Source organism: Mus caroli, chromosome 9 (assembly GCF_900094665.2).
Source record: "Mus caroli chromosome 9, CAROLI_EIJ_v1.1, whole genome shotgun sequence".
NCBI lineage: Eukaryota > Metazoa > Chordata > Mammalia > Rodentia > Muridae > Mus > Mus caroli.
Window position 1 is genome coordinate 48,417,369 of NC_034578.1, and position 11,904 is coordinate 48,429,272.

Here is an 11,904-nt window from a genome sequence, read left to right on the forward strand (position 1 = left end):
TTGCTGAAAGGACCCAGATATAGCTGTCTCTTGTGAGACTATGCCGGGGCCTAGCAAACACAGAAGTGGATGCTCACAGTCAGCTATTGGATGGATTACAGGGCCCCCAATGGAGGAGCTAGAGAAAGTAACCAAGGAGCTAAAGGGATCTGCAACCCTATAGGTGGAACAACAATGTGAACTACCCAGTACCCCCCGGAGCTAGTGTCTCTAGCTGCATATGTATCAGAAGATGGCCTAGTCGGTCATCAGTGGAAAGAGAGGCCCATTGGTTGTGCAAACTTTATATGCCTCAGTACAGGGGAACGCCAGGGCCAAGAAGTGGGAGTGGGTGGGGGACTTTTGGGATAGCACTGGAAATGTAAATGAAATAAATACCTAAGTAAAAAGAAAGACTAAACCTCAGCGGTAAGTCTATCATACTGTGATGACTGACGGTATACAGAGCATCACTTAAGTAACTGCAGTTTTTCTAAAAGGAGATAAATCAAGATCTGTCTTAGAACATGCACAAAAAGAAAAAAAATGAAGAGGAAGAAAAAAAACCATACCATTCATAGAAGCTGAACTGACTGTGAACCTGGGTCCCTGAGCTTACACATTTGACCCCTCCTCCTTCCTCTGGAAACCAGCAGCCCAGGGGCTGTTCTAACCTCCTTGGCCTTTGCCCAGCTTTGTGTGTTGAACAGAAACTGCAAACAGGCCACTTTGGAAAACATGATCTACTGTGCAGCTGGGGTCCAATAAGACAAGCCTGGAGGAGATTACTGGCCATGTACTTCAACTAAAGGACCACACTAATAACTAATAATCAATGGCCTAAAGTCCTTGTGAGATTTCAGACAGGTCTGCCTCCCCCTTCTGTTTCAGCTGTAAACTTATTTGTGACCTCCCTGTCATCACTTGGGTCTTTCCAACCGAAGTGTTTTCTAGGTCCAGATTCTACCTTCTTACATTGACCACTCCTGCTCTTGTGGCTGGGCACATGACCTACATCCCCAAGCCTCTGCATCTGGAGATAAAACTCCCATCTCCTGTGTAGACATATGAGAACTGTGCAAATTCTGCAGAATTGAAGTGTTCAGTTTGTTCAACGGCCCTGGCATGCAGAAGGTTCTCCAAATGCTTCCAACCCCCAGAGATCTATCGCAATTCTCTAACTTGTGAGAACACGCTTGCTCAGGAGAAGGGCCCTTTCTCATTGAGAAAGAGCCTAAGAGCCGAGCCTTTGCTTTCTAAGGGCAAGTCTGTGCTTTGACTTTTGGCTGTAGACTCATCAGAGGAATGAAGAGAAGCTTCAAATTCTTTCTAGGCTGGGAGCACAGCAAAGGGTTCCAGTTGGTTTTAATTCAATGGTTGGATAAGTTGATAGATATCAGATAGCTCAGTGGATGCAGGAATGAGGTCCTTTTATCTTTTGTACTAAGGATAAGCCTTTAGTGTGCTAGCACCGAATTTCATGTACATTGTGAAAAACTGAGTTGGGGCAAGGGATCTTGTGATTGGGGGACAGCTTTGGGAAACATCTGTAGGGGTCTTGGGTTTGGAAATTGACCCCTTTATGTCCCTTCTCTGCTTTAACAGGAAAGAGCTACTGACAGCCCCTCCAAGTAGACATCTGTGGCTGCTCTGAGCTGAAATGGTGCCAAGAGAGTGAATCAGAAACCGTGGCAATAGTTCTCCTGGGCCTTGATTTGGGGATCTAATAGGGCCAATTATGTCAGGTCTGTCTCTGTTCTTCTCTCCCAGGATCTTCAGGCCTGGAACAGCAGGGATTCAACTCCAGAGGTGTGACATTGAAACACCTTTGTGAAAGCTAATGGCACTGCAGCCTCTGAACTCCCTAGGGAACTCACCTTCCTGTCAGTCTCTCTGTATACAATCTCTCTTCCATCGATTAAGTGCACACTGCTGAGTTGCATACTGGGCACAAGCTTTTGTTGTTCCTTGGGCGACGCCCCTCACTGGGACTTCTGATTTCCCCTGGAATCTTTCTCACCAACACCATTCTCCTTTTGCTGGCTTAGTCACAAAGCTTATGCTGAGAATCAGTACGGAGCAGGCCCCAGAGGAGGTTAGAAGCTCATGAGAGATCTCAAGCTGTGCTCCCTAGAAATGGTCCATTAGAGCTCTCAATCGTTAACCCAAGAACATTGCAAGCTGTTCTCATCAGCTGTACTTTAGACACATTGAGTGGTGGCAGCCGTGTGGGGCCTGTCTGAGGCCCCCTGCCTATGTTCTTCTGGAGTTAGGTCTTGGGGAAGGGTGAACAATGTCATTCTCCCCTCACAATAGCCTCTGCTAGAACAGGAGAGTGGTGCTTCTTCCCCACAAGGGAAAACATGCCTCAATCTCTAATTCATCTATTTCATCCCAGGGTAGACCACAGTTGGTTTGAGATTTTTATTGTATATATTTATTGCACATAGTCCTGAGCCATATAAGAATGTTTCATCTAAGGATATCCCCCTCTTTTCTCATTTCTATGAGTCCTCTTTGATCCCCTGTTTGGTTCTATTTTCATTTTTATGTGCATGATTTCTGGGGCAAATTACATTTGTCCTTTGGTGAAGATTGTATTGAATCTGTATTGTTTTAGGTTAGATAACCATTTCTACAATATTGATTCTTACAACCCATGAGTATGAACTGAACCATACTACTGAGGGGTATTATAAAATGCAGAAACTTTAAAGTTGGTATTCTTAACACTACTATACTAAGTATTGTAATGTTTCAGAATATTATTCAGAGACTCATCTCTGTGATCTCATTTTTAAACCAAAGTCACACTATTAACTGGCTTCCGGAGTTCTCTAGGAATTGGGTCTGATATAATGCCTGACATTTGAAGGGTGCCCAGGGAATATACTGATTGTATGAATAAATACATTAGAATATTAAATATGATATATAATAATAGAAACATATGTCAGAATTAAATTAAAATTATAGACACCATTAGAAATATCAGAGGGTCGGGAAGCATAGATGACCAGCTGTTAGAAGTGTGAGTCCCGTGGCCAGACCTTCCATTGTGGGATATGTAATACCAGCCCTTGGGGGCAGAAACAGTAGATTCTTGAGTTTTGAGGACCAACCTTGGCTATATAGCAAAACCTTACCATCAGCTATGTATGCTTGTGGATTAGGAGGGCAGAGGGATGAAGACTAACCCTCCCATAAAATGCCTACCTGTGGTGCAGCTCATTGTGATGTGTCCATATGTGCCATTCACAGTTATTCTCTATGATAATATTTTAATATCTTGATCATTACATCAAGGACCCTCCCTGAGGCCAGGAGTTATGTTTTGCTGATTAATTTTACCTACCATATTTAGGAGGACCTGGAATGCAGACCTTCAGTAATATGTAACCGAATTACCAAGTGCATAATAGTATTTTAAAAGTAATGTTCTTCAAATCCCAAGATGTTATCAGCCCAGCCACTCCCCAATACTTACACCATGATGAGATGATTCTGTTCTGCTCCCTACTACAGAAGTCACCTGTCCCATGATAGCAGCCCACTCGTGCCTTCTGATTCATGAGGACTCTGACTCCTAAACTAATTCTGGACTCCTCTAAAAGTGACCTCAATTAAGGAATGTCTGTCCCAGGTGATGTCTCGGCTTGTAGAAGCCCAGCGTAGTGGCTCATTTCTTTACAGAATCTGTTGGTTCTTGTTTCTGCTCACTGCCTCAAGCTCTGTCTTCCACCCTTCTCTACTGTCCAGGTTCAGGAGGTTCAGGAGTCAGGGAAACATGGGATTTTGGGCTCAACTTCTACTTGGAACTCCATGTTTCTATGATGATTTGAAGGTCATACAAAGGCATGTGATCTGCTCCTGCTAGTAATGGGTAAACTGAGAGTTGTTACCACTGTTATTATGGGATCCTTTTATGAAATATTACCTACCCCTTTGGTTTTGTGTGTGTGTGTGTGTGTGTCTCATCACACTAGTTCTGTTTCCTTTTGTTCTTTGTCTAATTAACATCAAGATTGAAGGCTCTTCTCAGATTGTTTTTGTTTTTTGTTTTTTTTTTTTTGAGAAAGAGGCAGTTTTTTAATACGTTGTTCTGAATAAAAGTGATTGGATTCCTCAAAAACTGTGTATCCCTATTTTATCTTGGTATGTTGTGAACATTTATTTTGTAAGTAATTGTATACATTATTTTTAAATAAAAAGAAATAGCTGTTTATACTATGAATTCTCCTAAGACAAATGGTCATTTCATTTGATGTGTGAAATATAGCAGATATTTAATTAAAGAAGGATAAAGGAAGGCAGGAAGGCAGAAAGGCAGGAAGGCAGGAAGGCAGGAAAGAAGGAAGGAAGGGAGAAAGGAAGGAAGGGAGGGAGGAAGGGAGGAAGGAAGGAAGGAAGGAAGGAAGGAAGGAAGGAAGGAAGGAAGGAAGCAAGCAAGCTAACCTTTAAGAGTAGCAGGAAAATATAAGATGTATTTAAGTTTTGACAAGATTAAATTGAACAATAGTTCAATTTAAGATATCTTGAGATATGATTGGCAAACAATTAGATTTAGGGAATAAATATCAGAAGTAGGCAAAGCTGTCCTCTTGGCAGATTCAGCCCATGCTTTGTTGTCAAAAGCATGGCAGTGGCTAAGGTTGCTTTGAAAGGATTCGGGAACAATAAGTCAGGGAAAGATTGGTTCTAGAGATACATTGATAGCTAAAGAGTAGACAAAAGAATATTCACCTAGCAATGGAGAATTGGGTTTTTCCTTGGCCATAGGTATAGTTCCAAACTCTTTCCCTATGACCTGAATCACTAGGATTTCAAGATGCAGAACATTCCATCTCTCCTTCAACTGGGTTAAGTAAATGTTATTGAGTCATACGCCAAACAGCTGTGTCCTTCTCCAGTCCTGCTCCTCACCAGCATTCTGCACGAAGCTTTGGCTTTTGCCAAGTCACTCCACCCTCCTGAATTACTCTGTTTTCCTCCTCTTCCACCTCCACATTTCCGTCCTGGAGCCTTTACCTTATTTAGTATTCTCCAGTCTTTATTTATCCACAGTCCATTTGCTCTCAAGCACTTTGCCCGAGATCCCATCTCCACAGTCTTCCTAAGTCATTTGAACCTATGGTGACATGACTGTCCTCTGATGTTTGTGGGTCATTTTGTTGTTAGTTCCCATGGTAACTCACTGACCAAACTGCTGCTCCTTTCTGAAAAGAGTTGTGGCCAAGACACTTATATTGATATTATTACCTGGAGAGGCTGTGCACAGACTTACCAAATGCATTATTCCCGTCTCCTCTCTAGGCTTCAGGCTGGCCTAGGAGCAGAATGGCAACCTTGGACTGTACAGGCTGGTGTTGTTGGGATGGCTACTGAACATAATGGGCTTATGTGACCTGAAAGAGTTGAAGCAGGATCTATAGGACCTGGTTTATATATAGGTAACTCACCCAGACCTAAGGTTTGCAGAGGTTAGTCATAATGTCCAAAGCAAGAAGTCAGTGGAGAACAAGGCAAAGACAAAATATTGATAGACCTGTCTCCTTACCCACCTACCTTTCTCTCTCTCTCTCTCTCTCTCTCTCTCTCTCTCTCTCTTCTTTCCTTCCCCTCCCCCTTTCTCTCTTTCATACTGTCTCATGTAGCCCAGGTGGTCCTTGCTATATAGTATAGGTTGGTATTTGAACCACTGTTTCTACAACTTCCTAAATGCTAGTGTTATAAATAAGTGTACAGTGCCACCATGCCTGTCTAAACCAATCTGACGATTTTCTCATGATGTAATGGTAATCGTGTTTATAACGCGCCAACGTCTTTAAATAGTTTTTTTCTTTGAAATGGAGTCTCATGTTGCTTAGGATAACTGTGTGGGTGATACTGGCCTTGAATTCCTCATCCTCTTGACTCAGTTTCCCAAGTACTTTTATCACAGGTATGCATCAGTACACTCTGTGTTTTTTCTTTTCAATGGGGTGAGTTGGTGCTTTAGATAGATACTGATTAAGACTGGGGCACTGCTAATCCTGATCTTTCAGGATCTACTACCAGTCTAAGATGGTGACAGATGAGACCCCAGCCAGGGGGAAAAAAAAAATATATGGGCAGCGCCAGGTGGGGGTGTGCTGTCTGTCATTATGAAAACTGATGGATGCTTAATGAAGCCCCTGGGATGAAGCTATCCCCAGGGACCAGGAGGGCATCTTCAGTGCCTTGAATGAGAACAAGCAGGTCTCCTCTCCCAAGACCCAGCCACACACTTGGCCTGAACTCTAATGAGTTCATAGAACTGTGGGTGTTCCCAGCGCTTGATAGAAACCCAGTCTTTTCATTTCTTATGAAAATTCCTTGTCAGTCTGTTGATTCCTTGTCAGTCTGTTGGTTTATGCCTGTCATTGGAGCACTTGAGTAGCTGAGGAAGGAGATTACTTATAGATTGCAGGTACATAGTAATTTCTATTTTAGTCTACAGTATGAGAATCTATATTATAAGATTAAAAATGAAAACTATAAAGGCCATATCAGAATATATGAAATAATAAAAACTATAAAGACCATATGTCAGAATAACATAGAGAAGATACAGTTTACCAGTGACAGTGCTGTTTTGCCTAGAGGAAGTAACATTGCTAGATAGAAAAAAATGATTAAGAAAGAGGGTACACTAACTGTAGCCTCTATTTTCAATATCCCAGGTAACGCTATTGTTCTCATTTATCTGTGTGGGGAGTGGAAGAGCATCATGGCTAAGAACCACAGGATGGCACAGGCTTATTCTCAGTCCCATCTCTGCCATTTCACATATGTAAATCTTTCCTGAGAACCACAATGTACACATGGATGTAGAGGGATGTGTGAGCAGACAGGATCTCTGCTGTGTCTAAATTTACGGTGTCCAGTGGACTGGGAAGGGAAGGGAGGAGATACAGTGGTAAACACATGTTCTCCAAGATAATGTCAAGTAGCAATATTATAAAAAGAGCAAAGTGAAGGGGTATGGGTAGCCAGAGAGAACTCCAGGTGGTGATATATCCTAGGTCATAGATTGGTTACTTGCTCACAGAGGTTTTTTACTTTTCTGGGGTTTAGTTTGCTTATTTACCATGTGCCTATGCTAAGAGTATATATCTCAGCCTCTCCCTTGAAGATTACAGTGACTCCAAACCTCCTTGAATACAGTGAATAATAAGTGTTGGCTCCTTGATATCAGGTCACGGGGCATATGTCAAATCAGCCCCACTAACAGGGCATCTCCTTCTTGCCAACATGTTTCACCTTGATTTTGTATTGCTTGTTTCCAAGTTACTGCTTTAGAGAGTTGAATGTTTATAGAACTTGCTCCTATTTTTAAACTCACCTTACTCCCCCCTCCCACTGTCTCCTCAGTCTTTATATTGATGGTTATAGAACAAAAGACCCTGAGATCATACTGCTGGCTGGGATAGGAGTAGGGGAGAAAGGAGAGGATACAGATACTAGGGGAGAGAGGTGTGTGTGTGTGTGTGTGTCTGTCTGTCTGTCTGTCTGTCTGTCTGTGTGATGTGAGAGGTCAGGAATCTGGTTAACAGGCAATAAGTTTGCAATGGTCCTTTATTCTAGACTCTTTTTCTTCCTCTACCTCATGGCCTATACTTCCTACTATTGTATTGATTCCACATGGATCTTTAGCTCCTGAGGAAACAAAGTTTTATTAGATAGAGGCATTTAAGAGAATAGAGGTAGCTATCACTCATCCAAGAGCTGTGAGCTTATCACATCACATCTGAGCTTGAGTGGCTTTGAAGCCAGGAGGGTGGCTTTGAAGAGTACTCCACCATCAGACGGATGGAAATAAATGTGCGGGGTCAGAAGGTGCAGACACAGGAGAACCAAAGTTCTCTGCCTACATCTTAGGACTTCTAGAACATACTGAGGGGCCCCTTGGGTTAGATTAAGAGGCACATGAGAAAATGCTGTTACCAGGGGACAGAGTTGCCCACTTCTGCCTTAAGCCCTGACAGAAAGGGCTGTATGTGTTTTCCCCTGTAAGCTGATCAAAAGCAGGTGGAGTTAGATAGATTTGCATTCAAATATAAAACCACCCTGACCCTGAGAGACTGTTATGTTTTCCTAAACCTCTCTGTCATTGTCTGATGGCATTACTACCACCCTCCTCCAAAGATTGACTGCATGGGTTGATAGGAACATTTACTGAGCCCTCCCAGGTGCTGCCAACTGATTCAGTTTCCCATAACTTCAGAATATTGTCAGAATATCAGTACCCAAAGGGAAAGGGAATAGTGGGTCTGGAGAATCCGGCTGGACATTATTCATTTGACGATGAGTACTTTGAGTACTGGGACTGGGGCTTCCCAGACAGCCAGAGCTCCTAGTTTTGATAACTGAATTGAGACTAGCTCAAAAGTTTTAATGAGATGCTATGGATGCAGAGAAGAGACATGGGCTTGATTGTGTCTGGAAAGGCTTTAGGAACACAGTGATTTAAGAGATGTAAAGTTTTCCAGACTGAGAGGAATGTTAAAGAGACCAGTGCCTAACAAATACAGAGGCTCCCAGCCAACCATTGGACTGAGCACAGGGTCCCCAATGGACAAGCTAGAGATAGGACCCAAGGAACTGAAGGGGTTTGCAGTCACATAGGAGGAACAACAATATGAGCCAACCAGTACCCCCAGAGCTCCCAGGGACTAATCCACCAACCAAAGAGTACACATGGAGGGACTCATGGCTCCAGCTGCATATGTAGCAGAGGATGGCTCAGTCGGACATCAATGGGAGGAGAGGCCCTTGTTCCTGTGAAGGTATGGTACTATGCCCCAGTGTAGGGGAATGCCAGAGCCAGGAATTAGGAATGGGTGGGTTGGGGAGCGGGGTGGGGGGATAGAGGGTTTTCGGAGGGGAAACCAGGAAAGGGGATAGCATTTGAAATGTAAACAAAGAAACTATCTAATAAAAATATACTGTGATAAAACGTATTTTTAATAAGATAAAAATGATATAAAAAAAACAAACAAAAAAAGAAATAGAACAAATTGGGATAACAGTACAAGCAGAGGACAAGAACAGGGAAAGATTCAGAGTTTAGCATGATCTAGCCCAGGTCAAGGATAGAGTGATAATGAATGAGAGCTGAGAATATAAGTTTCATTTAAGAAGCAGGATGTTGACTAAGTCACAAGGAAGCTACTGTGTGGCCTGAGAACTCTCCACGTCAGAGCTACTAGACTGAGATATTCACAGTTGGCCAGGTCCTTTGGATGATTTCATTCAAAGACGGGGAAATTTTTTTGGCTTTCACATGACATCACTGATACTCTTCAGCTAAGAACGATGTCATCAATAATGTGCTTCTGGAACTGAGGGATGGAAAGAGTCTGTGTGAGGCATGGAGCTTTCCCAGCCTTGGTACCCTTCCCTGGCTGGACATACACACGGGCTAGCCTGCAATCCTCGGGAACATTGTAAGATTGGTGCTAGGGTGCCTGATAACACCCGATTGACTTTGCTAGAAAGCTTGCTTGTCTTTTGTCTATGAAAGGACTCCTGTCTCTACCAATAGCTGGGAGATAAGGGGATAAGGGTCTCCATACCATATCTGCAGTGAAACAGAAGAGCCACATAGCCCAGCCAGCACAGTAGCTCAAGTTCACACTCTGTAGTTCTCCCTGAGCCAACACAAGACACCCTCTCTTAGCAGCCTTGTGGTCTTAGATGTGTTGCCCAAACTCTGAAGATTTCAACATGCTGCATGGGACAGATTCCCTGGGGACAGCTTATGCTTGTCATCTTGATGTAATCAACAATACCTCCCTTTGCTCTTCAAAGTGTCCAGTCTGAATGATAAATTGGCACCCTTCTTTATCTACCCTGTCTCTCTACTAGGGGTGTTATGCAGGTGAAATGCATTAACATTGTTTTCTTTGGGGCAGTTTAATGGCAATGATCATAAAATGCAATCATTAAAGTTAACAGTGGAGAACATTGTAGCTCGTGTAAGTGAAAGTGACTGTTTCTAATACAAGGCCAGGGCTGTGGGACTCATTTCCATGTTGAAATTATTATCCATAGTTGTAGGAGCAGCAGCATCATGATCAACATGGGCGCTCTCCCTCATTCAGCCCCCTGTAAGCTAGCCTGAAAGATTGGTTATTTTATTTATGACAGGATAAAAACAACTTAGAATTCAGAACTAGAATATATGCAGGTGACACTGAACTTCTATGAACACTGGTTTCTGGGCCATGTAATCACATCACTCGGCTTTATTAAGAATACAGTAGGTTCTGCTACATAGAAGTTTTCTGAAGATGCAAGAGGAGCAAATCAGGGAAGGGGCTTCAGTGACAGCTTCTAACAGAAGCCAACTCTTTCAAGACTGTGGTCTTAATTTCCTACAAGGGTCAAATGAACAGATGAAGGTCAGTAATGTCCAGGGCTGGGCTGCATCAGGGTAGGACGAATCAGGGTAGGTCAGTTTGACACGTTGATAAAGGTGTGAGTCACATGTGAGGTGTGTTGAGCCATGAATAGCTAAAACAGAGGATCCAACAGGGATGTCAGATACAGAGTGGCTTTTGACACAGAGGCCAGGTGGTTGGAGGACCGTCTGAGTGGTAAAAGGCAAACCGTTGTTTCTTCTCTTCCAGAGCTTTAGGCAGCAAGCCGAGCAGCCTTGCCAATCTGTAGGTGGCCCTCACAGATCCATGGGTGGCTCTCACATCATCCTAGGTGGATAAGCTGATAGGTGTAAACTCAGGGCGTTATATAAAATGAGAGCCTTCTCTCTTCTTACACCAAAATCAGAAGCTTCAAAGGAAAGGTCCCTGGATGTACCAGCCAGGTCAAGCTGGGGTTTAGCATGCCTAAACACATCCAGTTCATGAACTTGATGAAGTCAAACTCACCTCTGGATTTGTTTTTTGGTGAAGAACTAGGAGGTTGTTTTATGTCAGAGAGCAAGGGAGAAGAATAAAGCAGGGGAAAAAAAAAGGTACTTTGGTTGGGACTTGGTTCCTGTTCCCTCAGGTCCTGAGGGATGGGTTCTGAACCTACAGGAAGGAGGTGTCCCATCCCAAAGAAGAAGATCTCTATGTCCTGAAACACTGTGTTTGGACTGTGATGGAGTAGCACAGGCTGATGATGTGTGTGATAAACATGATGATAAGGGCATCTCAGTTATTAGATGCCCTTAAGAAGGAAGGAAGGTGACTGGCAAGAAGGAAAGTGACTAAGGGATGTGGCATGAGATAGAGAGATCTTGGGTCTGAGGACTAAACGAGATTTTAAGCTTAGGTGCTTTCTGCCTTGTTGACAGTGATCAATGAATAGAATCTCTTATGTTATTACTGTTCGCTTACCCATGGGCCAGGCACAGTGCTATCAGATGTATCTCCCAGGTCTCAGCCTCTAAAATGCTGCAAGACTAGGAATGGTTCTTCCTCCTCCTCATTCCTCCCTCAATGGGAACAAGCTGGCATTGCCTACCTGAGAAATGGAGAATAGCAACAGTGAATGAGAGACCCAGGAGTGGGTTGGATCACTGGACACTGTTTGTTTTCCTCTATGTTGCTTGTATGGAGAAACCCTTCACAAAAATAGAGCATCTTTTCTTAGAATCACAGGCTGTAGGAGCATAAGAGCCACTTGAAAGAGGTAAGGGAAGGTCTGGCTGTCTCCTGATCTGCTGGAGGCTGTCCTGGCCTTCTGAGTTAGCACTGCTGAAGCCTGGGAAGTTCTAGTCTTGGTCAGAGGTATGCTGCAGTCACTGACCACTCCTGGGTGGCAATGGCCTAGGGGTCCAGTGAGAGTCTGCTGCCCTGCAGATAATGGCCATATGATGCTGTGAGTGTCAGTGGTTAGGTGTCAGTCTCATAAAGAGATCTACGTGGTGATGAGCAGTTCTGTCTCTGCCTCTCTCCT